General features: G+C 40.8%; 1 long non-coding RNA gene across 1 annotated transcript; it reads left to right on the top strand.

Moving 5' to 3' along the window:
• The first annotated feature begins 7,171 nt into the window (after nt 1-7,171).
• On the top strand, nt 7,172-14,362 carry LOC142092671 (uncharacterized). Its single transcript, XR_012677152.1, has 3 exons — nt 7,172-8,964; nt 10,074-10,297; nt 14,250-14,362. It is a non-coding gene; the product is annotated as an uncharacterized LOC142092671 (long non-coding RNA).
• Nucleotides 14,363-14,376: the final 14 nt, after the last annotated feature.

The raw sequence follows: 14,376 nt of genomic DNA, 5'->3' as shown, positions 1-14,376 counted from the left end.
TTTTCTTGGTGCCATAGCAGTGTCCAGAGGCTCGCTATGCTAGTCTCTGTGCAGAGCTTAGTTGCAAGAGGACATGTAGAGGAAAGGGGTTTCTGGTGACAGATTTTGTGTGTCAGAGGAGCAGAGCTACTTTTCTGTACATGTCAACAAGCCTATAAAATGTCTGCATGGGAGGGACAAGGATGCATATCAGAAAGAGAAAATGTCTTTTTTCATTCCCTCGCCCCTTCTGTCTTCCTCAGATCCTTTTCACACAATACCATGAAATCCCATCATTTTATTAGCCTCCCAGTGTCCTGAGAAGTACAGTTTTATGCCCCTCTATCACCTGGATTATTTCACCACTGGCTTGAGCCAGATAAGTTCCTCCTCAGCTGTCCTGTCCACAAATGCTTGCCCTTCACATCAAACCCACTGATCAAGAGGAAGCTAGGTTATATTTATGAAATATGCTGTTTATGTACTTGAAAGTACTTGAAACGCTTTTTTGCCCTGTGTTTGGTGCCTAATTGGTACAGGCACGTTATCTTTTGGCAGGGTACTTTGGAGAAGAAAAAAAAAAAGGGGAAGGAAAGCAAAAGTAGAGGTCCTAGGTCAAGTTGTTATAGTAAATAAAAGATGGCTAACATCTAAAAAAATCCATATATATATATACACACACATGGAGGGTTACAGTGCTACACATAGAGTTTCTAGAAGATCAGGGTTTTGTTTAGACATATGTAATTGGTAATTAAGCTTGTAAGTGGGGAAGAAGAGGTTTTTTGCCTTAGCTGCAGAGTGAGTACAGCTGCTCTATGTTAATGCTACTGATAGTAGCATTCATAATGCATTGAATCAACCTGAGTCATTTTAACATGTAATTGCCTATTTGATAAGAATTGCATATGGAGGTAATCAATCATTATAAAGACCTCTGACCTCACAAAACCTCTTTATCTTAACATGATCCTCTGTTGTTCTGCACTCTTAAGCTGCTGAGCATCCCTTCCACGCTAACTGACCTGCATAATTCCATCCAGGCAAGTTAGCATCTTACCTTTCTGATAATGATTGATTCTAGCTGATTTAAAAAGGAATGATCACACAATAAATGCTTGCATGTTGGTGGTCACATAGAAATGTCTCTCTTCGATCTCTCAGTATGTCCAAAATCATAATTGTAGAACAGCCCAGGTCGGAAGGGACCTCGAAAGATCATCTGGTCCAACCTTTTTTGGGAAAGGGAGCCTACACGAGATTATCTAGCACCCTGTCCAATTGCATCTTTAAAACCTCCAGTGACAGGGGCTCTACCATGTCCCTGGGGAGGTTGTTCCAGTGGATGATTTTTCTTAGGGTAAAAATTATCTTAAATAATATTCTGCTTCAGGAGGGAAAAATATAACCACTGGAAGGGCTTTGACTAGGCCAGGCAATAGAAAGTTCTCTAAAAGCTAACCTTTCCAGAGCATTCCTTTTAGAAATGATATTGACTTTCCCTGCAACCATTGCTATGGTACCTCATCATCTCTCAGCATGATTTTATTATTACTACTGTTACTAACATCTCTATGATAACACAACTGTATCTTGGGTGTGCTGCAAGATGAAAAATTTCAAAACAAATTATTTTGATTGGTTTTGTTTCAAACAAACTATTTTGTTTGGAGACGTTTGGAAATTGATGCCTTTTCAGGCAGAGCTTACCTTGGACAAGTAGTGACTGCCAGCTGCTCTCCCAACTACGCCTTTTTCAGATGAATACCAAAGTTATAGTGATGTTGTTTCAAACTGCACAAGAAATAAAACTACGTAAGGGATGTGCAATCTAAATTTCCTTTGCCAATTTGTTACTAGCCTTCTCAGCTATAGGATGTGAATGTTATTGTTTTCAGCCATGTGTTGGGGATTTTGCGTAACAACTGTTCCATAACAAACTGGAATTACTTTGAGCCAAAGGAGTGATGTTGTGTAGTGTTCTGTGTATTGTCATTGTTTATTGCTGAGACTATTATTTAATTGAATGCTGTCTGTGGCACAGGGGCTCTGAAGTAAAGGAGCATCAAGGTACAGAACCCTTTCTCTACCAGTGTTATTCTTTTCTGTCGTTAATTAATGCATCAAACACTTTTTTCTTCAAATCACGTAGACTTGCTTCAGAAGCAATCAGCTTAATCATTTTCTCATAGAACCTTGTACATCCCACAATATACAGAAACATGGGGTAGCATTCTAAAATATTTATTCTATAGCTTGTTACTGGGTAATAACAGAAAGCAGAGGAGGTTGAATCTTTCTTAGCTATGGTCTGTGGTGAGTTCTCTCGGGAAAACCTATTGTATCAAGTGCTATTACGCTCTCTAAAATTAAAATTTTCTTTTTAGGTATGTCAGTATGAAAAGTGAGTATTTTTGCAGAAACCTACCAGTCAGTCTCCTATCAGTCTAACCAGCTACCTTTCGGTACCTTTTTATTGTTCCAAAAATGGTTTGAAGTTAACAGCCAGGTAATAGTTGAATTTATTTCTAGAACTGAATTTTTTGTCATTTGTTAGAGTGGTTTGCTAGTGTTCTGCATACATAAAAATGCCTGAATTTATCATCTTGAAAACTAGAAATGGAAAAAATACTATACATCCAAATGACAATCATATAAAAACTATAGGTACTACATGAAAATGGATAGGGTAAATAGCTTTGTTAGTATTGCTTTGTGAATACTTGTTCAGTAATGAGATTTCCTTGGTGCTATTTAAAGTAATAATAATGTCACTCCTCCTAATTACTTTTGGCCTTACATTTATTACTGATATAGGCATACCTGTTGGAAAGTCTTTAACCCTTTGTATTTTTGGCATGCCTTTTCACGGTGGTTGTGTGTTGGCCTCATCTGCTGTAAAGGGAGAAGGAAACGTATTGGAGGAGGATACTGCTGATCCACACCACGATGCTCAGCAAAACTCCTCTTGAAGTAGTTTTGGAGACAGACTGTGCAGGCAAGTGACTAGCATCTGTGAGATTAGTTACCAAGGTTTGTTTTCACATAAGGGCTTTTGCCCTATGGCAAAGCCAAACTGTCTTGTGGCAACAGGAGAAAGGAAAAAAGTATCTCCATCGTGTTTGTCATCAACTCGTCTTAGAGTGATTTTCTTCAGTGCTGAGATGCTACTATGATATTTGCACTGCATATGACAAGAAGCCATTAAATTTTCTTGATTAAAAATGGTTGGAACACTATAAAAAGCCACAGGTACTTCACCATACAGTGTAAGCATTGTTGGAAAATACGTTTCTTGCCCTAAAATGCTTTGAGAAAGCTGTTCTGGATTTATTTTCCCTCCTGGATGCTAAAGTGCTCTTCTGCACGTGTACTGCTGCCAGCTACAAAGCGCACTGTTCAGTTCAGGCTGGAATTCGGCATAGAGAGCCCCTGCAGTACAGCCTGACGGTGGCTGACACGTTGGATCACTTTTCTAGAGAGTCCAAGCTCACCGTTGCTAAAGGTAAATTCCCAACAGCTGGGCTGAAAGGGGCAGAGAGGGTATGCTCTTCTGAGTGTGGCAGGGAAGGGGAGACTTGTCCAGGAGACTTCAGTCTCGCCCCTAGAGTCAGGATTTCGTCAACATTTGTTGTGTAATGCTATTCTCTTTCTGCCTTATCCATGAGCTGTTGTGATCAGTTACAGTGCCTGGTTAATTGCTAACACGTTTGAAAAGCTGGTTATTAATTGCAGTGGCTGTTAGAGCAGCTGATGTCAAAAGCAATTAAAATTACTGAGTTTGGGGATTTATTTAATCTAAAGCAAAGTTTTTAAGTTCTAATGTCTTTTTGCTGTCAGTTGAGTGCTTTCCTTTATTTTTCTGTTTACTTACAGATTTTGATTCTAAAAAGTTTTTAAGGTGTTCAGTAAATGTAGCAAAAATTTAAATGGCTCAAAAAAGTGTAGTAATGGCAGAATGAGGAGTTAAAATTAGGAGAAACTAATGATACCAGTTTTCTACCGATTTCTGCCCTTCTCCTACCCACGTGAGTCTGAGGTTCTTGCCGTGACACTAGCTGAAGGAAGGAGACGGCACATGCTCTGGCTTGTTTGCCAGAACTACTCACGTAGGGATTGATGCGCTCGGTGATGTCAATGATAGTAGATACCAGCCGAGTTCTGCCAGCCTTCCCCTCAAGCCACGTGCTCATTTCAGTATCTCTTCCCGACACAGCTGGCTGTTTTCACAGGGCTCACAGGAACGTCAGCGTCTCCGAGACTTGTACCTCTCATGCGTAGTGAATGTCAAGAAACAGATTCAAAACTGGGGAGAAAGAGGGACCTGAGAGCTGAGAGGCAATGAAATACATTGGAAGTGCAGCTAAAAAAAAAAGCTGGGAGAAGACATACTTAGCCTGCTGTACCGAACTGTATGGTAAGTTGTGGTGGATGCAGTGCTGCTAAGTATTAGTGATTACTGCATTCAGATGCTTTTTTCTAGCTATAGAACCTATATTCTGTCACTTCTATAGGGGAAAGTGTTAGCGTGTGTTCAGTTTACCATAAATTAAATTCAAACATAAAACACAGCTCAGTGTGTTATATGCAGCAACATGCAGAAACCAAAGGGTAAGATGCTCAAATGATAAGAGGCAATGCTCAAATGGTAAGAGGCTCAAATGATAAGCAGGTCCACGTTTCATCACTTTTGGGAAGAGCGAAAGCAAGGTTGTGGGCAGCAGTTTCTCAAGAGTGATTGTCCTTTCTCACACACAGGATAGACCCGCTCTGTTGTGTATGTGATAACTGCACGCAAGTCAGACACAGGAGTGCCATCGACGACACTGGAATAGAGAGGGGTGTTTTACAATTAAAAAGCAAAACAAAAAAATCAAATCAGCTCATTAAAGGAAAGGGGGGGGAAGCTCTAACTCCAGTTCCTTGCTGTGCCAGGCAAGGGAGACAAAAAAGAATGGCTCTCATCTGTCACACTGGCTGTGTTGTGGGTAGGTAAAAAATAAATCAACTGCGTGTGTGAGCTCCTCTTCCCTTCTCTGTGTTCACACCCATGCCTGTGCTAAGACCCCAGTCCGAGCTTTCAAAGGAATAAATTCCTTTCTCTGTCTGACGTACAGATGGCACTTGTGCCCAAGGGCCCTAGTTATCATACGGAATTCAGGATTGGTTTTCAAAGTAAATATGGGTACATAGATTGGGGGCATTTGGGCAGGAGCGGGTTCTTTTTTTGGGGGGGGGTCTTAAAACGTAAAGAATAGTTGCTTTATTGCCCTCCTGTGAAGTCCATGCTGACGCAAACAGAAGATTTTGCTGAAGAGACAGTGGAATCAGTGACAAAGCACCGTCTTTAAAGACGCAAAAGAGAAGAGCTTAGATTGCATAATCAAGGAGAAAAATGAGAAACTTTGTCCTGAAGGCAAATGCACCTACTTCTCATTCACTCTCCTCCCTTTTCCACTACTTTTTTTCCCATGAAATACATGCAAATCCCAACATGCACTAAGTTTTCCTCCAGGCATGATATACTTGTGTGGTTATTTAAGTAAGAAGTGGGCTGAATGGAGATATGAGGTGTTCCTGGCAGAAAAGTCTTGGAAAAGAGTGCTCTATTTACTGCTGTTGTTTTAAAGTAAATCCAGTCACCCCTGAGAGCATTTCTAGTTAGTAAAGGGATAGCTGTCACTCTAATTATACAGCATTTGCATTTCCTTCTGAATTTACTTTGTCTTCTCGCAGTATAGCCAGTATTTCTGAGTCTACCTACTTTAAAAAATGTCTAGAAATTAAGTGTAAGGATTTTATCAAAATGAAGAGTGGTTTAAGAAGTAATTCAAGTAGAGCAAGAACTTGCTGTAATCAATTAATGCTTGCAAGAAATCACAAATTCTGGTTGCACAGGACACTTATCAGAGTCTGGAAGCAGTAACAATGTGTGTGGTCTCCTACACTTGGCTACAAAGACTTCCAGCTCTCAACGGCACCCATTGCCAGCTAATGCACTCTTACCTTTAAAGGTGCCGGTGTTTGGTGTGAAAGATACTGAAAACGGTGGGGGTTTGCCTAAACTAACAGCACTATAAATGGGAGAATTAGAGGGTGGGCGGTGGTGAGTGGGACTGTTCAGCGGTAGCTACAACAGCAGCCATAGGAAGATGTGCTTTAACCACCCTAAATGCCTTTGCAGCCCATGCCTGCTTCCCTTCTCATCTGGACGCCCGCCTCGCACCAGCAGCTCCCCCATCCTGCTCGTGAGCTGGCAGTTCAACCTCGGCTCCGGCACCAGAAACGGGGGCCTGCGAGACATGCCGCTGTCCACCTCCGAGGCCCTCTGAAATTGCGGGACCTCATCAGCTGCGGGGACATCAGCTGCATCACAACGGATATGGACCGAGCCCAGTGAAGGCACGTCCCCAGGCACGCAGCCGTCCGCACCAAGCAGGTGCGCGGCCCTGCCGGCACCGCGCCCGCCCTCCCCCTCCCCCTCCCGGCTACACGCGCGACACCCCTCGGGTTTGGGGAACATCTTAGCGCCGGCTACACGCGCGACACCCCTCGCGTTTGGGAAACATCTTAATGGGGAAAGGCTTGCAATGGGGGAAATAAACCTCTGGGGCTGCCTCCGCACAGCGCAGTGGGGGAAGCGGGGGACAGATCGCCCCCGCGGCCGTTAACGGCCGGCAGGCAGCATACGCGCGCGCTGACTCTGGCCTGAGGTAAAACCATGGGCTTTATCACCGCGGGGCAACCCACGGCTCCACCCGCGGAAGAGGGAGCGCGGTGGAAACGCGGCGCTCGGCAACGAGGCTGAGAGGCGCCGAAGGCCTGGCTCGGCCACCGCTCCGCCTTCGCTTGGAGAAGAAGGACAGCAGCGACCCGAGCGCGCCCGTTTCCTCCGCGTTGTGAGGGAAGAGCCCCACCAGCTCCCCGCGTTGGGGGCGGCTTCTGCGCATGCGCACCCCTGCCGCCGGCGCAGGTGCGCGTTCTTACCTGTCGCGCTCTGCAGCGTCCCTCCCCGCTCCCCATTCCTTCCCCCCCCCCCGTCCGGGGTCGGTTAGTGCCGTTGGTCAGGCGTGTGGAGAGCCTCTCTGCCCGGGAAGGGCTTGCTTTCCCGGCCGTCCCCCGGCTAAGGGCGGCTGAGGTGGGGGTGTAGAGGTAGCGGGGGGTCTGTGGGCGGCTGAGGTGAGGTGTAGAGACAGCGGGGGAAGGGGGAGGCGCTGAGGGTGCGCGTCGTTACGGACGGGAGGATTTCAAGGTCGCTGCCAGAGTTTTCTCTCTGGTCGTTTTTGCCTCTAGTCTAGTCTGCTTGTTAGGATGTTGTGGATACCAGCATTGGTCAATTAGAATAATTATAACTTGAAATATTTTGTTTCAGTATTATTAATACTGTGCCTGGAATAACTTTAATAAAGTACTTGACAATGGATTATTTAATGTATAGCATAAATGGTAGTCATCTTACCTTTCAGTCTGTCTTTAGGGATGCTAGCATTTCCTGCTTCAGGTCAGTAAGATGGGGCATTGCTGAAATAAAAGGGTTGGTTGCAGCAGTTTAGATTAAACTGTTACAATGTGAGAAGAGTCCCGCTTGCAATACAAGATGACCAGTTCTCTCAGAAGCTTTCTGGTAATTAACTTGCAGGTGGGGGAATGCTTCCAAATTGGTATTTTTAGTAGCCGAAAGTACAAAGATACTGCCAGTTATGTTGACAGTGCTTAACACCATTGAGTTGGCATACTGATTCCTACATGCTTTTCCACTTTTCTAACCCAGTATTATGTCAGTGCCTGCCTTTTTTAATCAATAGAGTCAGTAAGAGCATCAGGGAAGACACAGACTTTTATACTGATGCTTTAGGCTGTTGGACAGAGTTTGTCTTCCAGATCTGTATGTGTTGATGAGAAAATGAAGAACCTCCTCCCAGCTGCTTGTTACCATCCTCCTTCCAAAGTCTGCTGCTGATTGAGATCCGTCAGCTGATCTGGTTGGAGGCTATTTAAACTCCTAAAACTAATCCAGATTGCTGGGAATAATGCAAGTTAGGGAGTGGTCCTCTGAGCAGCTGAACTGGCAGATCTTTGAAGCGAGTAATACAGGGAAGAAGAGTAGGGGGGTGGAAAACCACTGAGAACGGGCCAGTAGTTTTTAATAAAGTTTGTTATTGTTATATCTGTTCAGAGTCAGGAAAAAACAGTGGAACTACTTCTCCTTAGTTTATATTCCGTTGCTTCCTTTATACTGATACAAACATGCATCCAGTTGAGCAGAAACCCGATTTAGCCATCTGTCTATCATTCGCCCCAAGAATTAGCTTTCAGTTGGATCAGTTTTCTCATCAGTTTAGTGGCTTGCTGTGCTAATTCCAGAGTTGGATCTTGAAAAGAACAAGAAGGGGTGGATGGAAGCAGCCCTGTTGAGCAGGAGCCCACACTGATGTCAGGCTAAAGCAACTGTGGAATTGCACTCTTGGTAATGGTTACCTTGGCTTTCTATGTGGAAAGAGATTTTTACAGTACTGCTGTGGAGTTAAATTACAATGAAGGCATCCTCAGCAGATGTTTGGAATGGTGATCATAGGACTCTTACTGTATGGTTGTAATGAAAATGTTACAACTCGTGGCTTCTGGCAAGGTGTAAATGTTTGCAAAATATGGCCTTAGATTCTTAAAATAATATATCCAGTAATTAAAAAAAAAAAAAAAAAGAAACAAACAAAATAAAGAAATGTCCATGTCATCTAGGAGCCTGTAATCTTAACTGTTATTTTTACAAGAGAAATTCACAGAAATGCAATATGATAACTAAAACTTCTCTGTACTTCTAAAAATTTTAGGCAATGGCCCCTGGAAGCAAATTGAAGAGTGCTGAATTGATATTACCATGTGAATGGAAAGAATGCTGCTTTGTAGGGAAATGCATGGAGGAATTTTGTAATCATATTGCGGAACACTTGGAAGAGTACCTACAGCACCCCCTGGAAATGGCAGGTCATTTATATCTCATCTGTCACACAGATTACATTGCAGTTTGGAAGATTATTCCTAGCCTAGAAAAGAATACTGACTTCAGTTTACCTGCACCGCAGATGTTCGTAGCTTTCCTGAGGCCCAGCTGCATAAAGCCCTTAGACAAGGGCTTATACCTGCTTTTTGCTTCGTATCTGATTGTCCTGGATTTTTGTTTGTATTGATAGCTATTACTAATATGGAAAGAGACTGGAGAGGTGATGTCATGAGAACTTCTGCTGAGGATTTTTTTTCTAAGATTAGGGCCTCAGCAGGTGCAATTGTCTAAAACAGATTTTAGCAAATTGTTTTTGAATGGCAGAGTTCTTCCCTTTCAGGGAACTGGCCTGCTGCTTAAGAATTCTAAGTTTAAAGTAGCACTTGTATGAATCTTTATAGCAAAATGCAAACTTGTATTGTTTGTGTGGTATTTGCCTTATTTGGATACATACACTGGTGTTATTTTATGACGAGTGTTGTATTTTACATCTTTTAAATAGTATTAAATGTACTTAAAGGGAAAAACAAAAAAATCCGATTCTGCGGAAAATTATAGGCAGTCTCTGTGTATGTAATAGTAGTAATATACTAGACTTTTTAATATAGCTATTTTGGCTCTTGTGTATCCTGCTCTTTATTCTTAACACTGTAATCAAGTATAATTACAGGTGTAGACATTTTAATTAAAGGTGAATGAGTTTTAATTATAGGTGAAAAAAGTAGAATTGGACCAACATTAACAATGTCTCTGTGACCTAAGCTGAAAAGTGTCATAGTATATACCTAAGAAAATACTTATTTCAACAAAATTTTCCTATTGAATCTATGAAGTGCCTGTCTGCAAAAAGTTGTGTTTTAAGGTACAAAGCACTCTAGTATTGCTGCACTTGTGAGACAGTGGAAAATCTGTTTGCCACTGAGATTTGCAAGTCTTATCTAGTGCGTAGCAATTACCAGCTTCTCTGCTAAGGTTACTTACAGATTGTGAAGTCACTACAAATGTAAGTACTATTGGCCTTCTCACTGTTGTGGCACATGATTGCAGATTTCATACACTGTTCTGTAAAATGTTACTTCTTTCTTGTGTTTAGAGCAGTATCGATGCTGGTGGAGAAGTTGTGAATTTGGGGCGAAAGATCCCAGAGAGCTGATAATGCATGTCAATTTTCACAGTTACCACACCAAACTGAAGTTCATAGGCTCTCAGTTACGGGCATTGCACCACGATTTGCCAGCCTGTTTGCAGAACAGCCGAGGCTGGCATCAGTTACCAAAGACTTCGGAGGAGTTTGTTTGCCATTGGGAGAATTGTGATGTAAGTGAAATACGTTGAGATTTTGCTGGTTTTTTCCTTTCCTAACTTTACCTCAGCATTCTTTGGATTTGACTCACTATTGGGAATTTTTGCTCAATCTTACCTCTGAACAATGTTTCCCACTATCTTTGTAAGTAATACATGATACTTATTACGGTAGCATTCACAAAAATGTAAACAACATAGTTGCATAGCATCTGCGACCTCGAGTTGAAATTTTGTTTCTTTTTGTGGTGACTAAAATGATCTTTTTGACAAAGATGCAACTTCTCTTGTGTTTTAAGAGCAAATATGCAAAACTTTAATATACCTGGTTTAATGATAAATTAATGAACTTGGTAGTTTGTAGGCAGGTCCAGAGTGTTTATTGCTTGTCTGAAGAAAGGCAACAGAATATCTGATGTTTCCTTGGTCAGTTGGAAATGTTTTTGTTGTTTTTTTTTTTTACTGGGACAGAAATCAGACATTTGCAACAGGCTGTTGATATAAGTCTGATGTCCAAATGTGGCCAAGATTGGTTTCAGCTAAAAATGGTTTGTATCTTGACCGCCTTTTGGTGTCTTGTATTAAATAGAATCTTTATCCATTCAGTTTCGACTGTGTTATTTCTGCATCAAGTAAATCAAGATGATTAGCAGTTGCTATCTTTTTTTGACAATGTTAACATAGATAGTGCTGCCTACATAAATCTTTTTCTGCTTCGTGGAGGCATTAATTCCTGATCAGAAGTGACTTCATATTGATATGACATCATAGGGAAGCACTTTCTCTGTCACTGTTGGCCTCAGAACCTCAGCTGTTATTTATGGCTAGTGAGCATTACCTTTGCATCCACAAGTGTGATGCCTTGCAGGTGACATTTTCTTACCATCTCCTTTTGTGTAACTGTTGAGCAAGATAGTTTTCAGAGCAAGTAGTAGTGTAGGAAAATTGTCTCTCTGGTCTACATTAATTTTTTCATGTTGTATGAGTTTTGTTTCATTTGAGTTAAATGATATAACTGAAAACAAAATATTGGCAAAGAAGAAACAACTGATGCGTTGTACTGTGGAAATCAGAAAAACTGTAAAACTAAACAATTTTGCAAACCTCATATCGGCAAGTCTGATGTAGGTTTAGTAATGTTGAACTACAAATCAAAACAAAAACTTTAATGTTTTTCAAAGGCTTTTGATCCTTTTTTCCTTATGTCTCTCTAGGCCTTTCAGTGATTCAGGGGTTATCATCCTTAAATCCTAGCTCTCTATTATCTATGACTTTTTCATATCAAAGTTGTGATAAAATTAATTTATGACATAAACTATGCTTTCTGAGGTTATAAGCAAACACTAATGAGGATGAAAATATTTCCATGCAAGGGAATGTCAGACTGGTGGTGCTTTACATAGATCTTGTACCTCTCACGTGCATCACATTGTTGAATTAGAATCAATGTGATGTTTGAGTAAATACACTGCAGTGATGGAGTGAAATGATGGTGGTTATAGCCCATGCTTTGCTTTGCTAACCTTTTCCTTACTATGTCTAAAGTTATTTCCAGTTTCCTCTTAACATTTCAGCTTACAGATTGTTTGTGCCATATCATATAAAAACCTCCTCATCTGTATGTTATTACTGGACAGAATGTCTAGAAATATCCATTTGGTTCTTTGGCTCAGAATTTAGAATATCTATACTCATATAATGCTTTGATACCTCTCTTTTCATTAATTTTTCTTTACATGAAATAAGGAATGACATAAAAATCTGAAAGTGACGTTTATAGAAAGAGGTAATTCTGCTGTTGAGTCAATCTGTGAGAAACTATATCTCGGTAAATAAAGGCTTTTACAGAGTGGATTAAGCATGGAAGTACCCCATTCTCTTCTTTTTAAAGCTATAAGCCTAAACATATAATACAGAGCATTATTTATGATAACTTTTGGATTTTTTGCATAGTTTGATTACAAACTACTGTTACAAACAAATCTTATTGCCATTATGTCTCATAGCTTATAGGAATCCTATTTCTTAGGGTAGTTATTTTTGTTATTAACGCTTTTTAATACATACCAATCAGTCTTTTCTCGCATACTGCTATGATTGGTCTATTTATTTTAAAAATGAAGAGGTTCAGAAAAACTTCAAAGCCCTTAGAATTTGATTTTACTGCATCTGTCAGTAAGCACAGTCTTTTGAAAAACATGCTTAAAAAACAGAAGCAAAATCTTCCCGTTAATTGATTTCATGTTCCATTTTTCGTTTATGTAAATGAGCAGTTTTGGCTGATGGAATCCTTTAGTCCTTAGCATTTTGCTAAATCTTTTTATACATGTTTTTTCAAGTTCAAACTATGTTGTGAATTTTATTAATTAAAAGAATGTTTCCCAACTTAGTAGGCAGGCTAGACTAGACCCAGGAGGTGGGGTAGGGCACACTGCGAAAGAGGAGAACTTTGAGGGCAGGGAAAACTGCTTACCTTTCCCACCCTCCTGCAAATATGTTCCCACAGTTATGAATATAATTCTCTTTGAAAATCACCCATACAGCTTCCCCCGACTCTTGTGGTGCCTCCTACTGTGTCAGATTCAGTTTCCCCAAAGGTAAAGCTTCTGACTCAGGTAACAGCCCCAAAAACTTCTCTCCTCTCCTATCCTATTTACATAGAAAGAAATATTCAAGAAAGTTCCGGCAAAACACTTAAAGAGATGGTGCCAACAAATTAAAATGGGTTTAACACCCATATGGTTACTCTGATTAAGAAGTGAAGAGGCTTTCGGTCACTGTCTAGCTCAATACTTTCAGTTGATTCACCCTAATATGCCTATATGTTTTCATATACACAAGACCTTGGATTTCTCAGATCATGTTTCAAGCCCTTCAGAGGAAATAAGGGCTTGTCTCCCTGAGGGAGCTATTGTGAAATACATTGGAGTATGAATTTAAAATGCAGCAGTTTGCCTGCATTAACTCCTCCTGTGAATGCTCTGTTCTGCACACACAATGCCTAGCAGCTTAGTTTAATCCACTCCACTAAGATTAGAATGATTAAAAACAGATAATACTAAATAAATAGTTTTTTTCATTTATATATTTTTCTTAAAAAAACAAAACAAAACAAAACACAATGCTGTTTAAATTTGAATCAACTGTACATTATTGGCAGTAGCAATATCAGCCTAAGGAGTTTCACCTGTTTCCCATTTCTTCTCCCCAGTGTTTTGGTTTGGTTGAAAGCCAGATCAATTTCTTGTCCCAATTCAATGTGTAGCCTTACAAAATTGTGCCAGCACAGCAGAGAGGTTAAGGGGTTAAATTATTGGGAACTGAGAGGAATACTTTGAATTGCGACTGATGACAGTATGCAGTTGAATGACACCCTGTGTTACTTGAAGAAAATGCAATATGCAGTCTACTTTCACTCTGCAGGTTTGGATATTTGTGGAATGAGGCAGAGGCTAATTAAGGTTTAGTCCCCCTTGTCACATAAGTACTGACTCACGGAGTGCCGTGTCCATAACACCTAATTCAGTTTAATCATTGTGCAGCCTTCCCATTTCTGTTGGAATTACCTGCACTGCCCTCATAGCCTTCTCGTGAGTAGGAGCAGGTAGAAGTGAAGGGAGGGGAGAAGGTAAAAATATACCAAAGAAATAAATCAACAGAAATACGTTAACAGACACATCCCTGCCCCAAAGAATGGGTAGCATTCACTCAATTAGTCTAGACAGACTTTTCAACTACTAGATGGTAGGTGAAAATTCAGGACCTGGTTTGTGTGGTGGATACTGCAGAATGTTCTACATTTTTGTAGTTGATGTAATTGTCTCTGTGTTGGGGTGAGTTAATTAAATGTTACTGCAATATTTACTGGTGTCTGTTTGGTTTCTAAAAACACTTAATTCTATGTTCCTGTCATTTGATTTCTTGCCAAAACTATCTTTTCTTCTCCATGCTTCTATTTTGTTTTTAGGTTACCTTCAATAACCCAGTGTGGTTTTATCAACATGTTGCTATTCATGCCTATGCTACTGAGGAAGAAACTGTTACAGATCAGAACAAAGCTGTTTATTGTCACTGGAAAGGTAGTTCATATACAA

The sequence above is a fragment of the Calonectris borealis genome, chromosome 1 (genome assembly GCF_964195595.1).
Source record: "Calonectris borealis chromosome 1, bCalBor7.hap1.2, whole genome shotgun sequence".
Lineage (NCBI taxonomy): Eukaryota > Metazoa > Chordata > Aves > Procellariiformes > Procellariidae > Calonectris > Calonectris borealis.
Note: the sequence above shows the minus strand (reverse complement) of the source record. Positions and strands in the feature narration are given on the sequence as shown.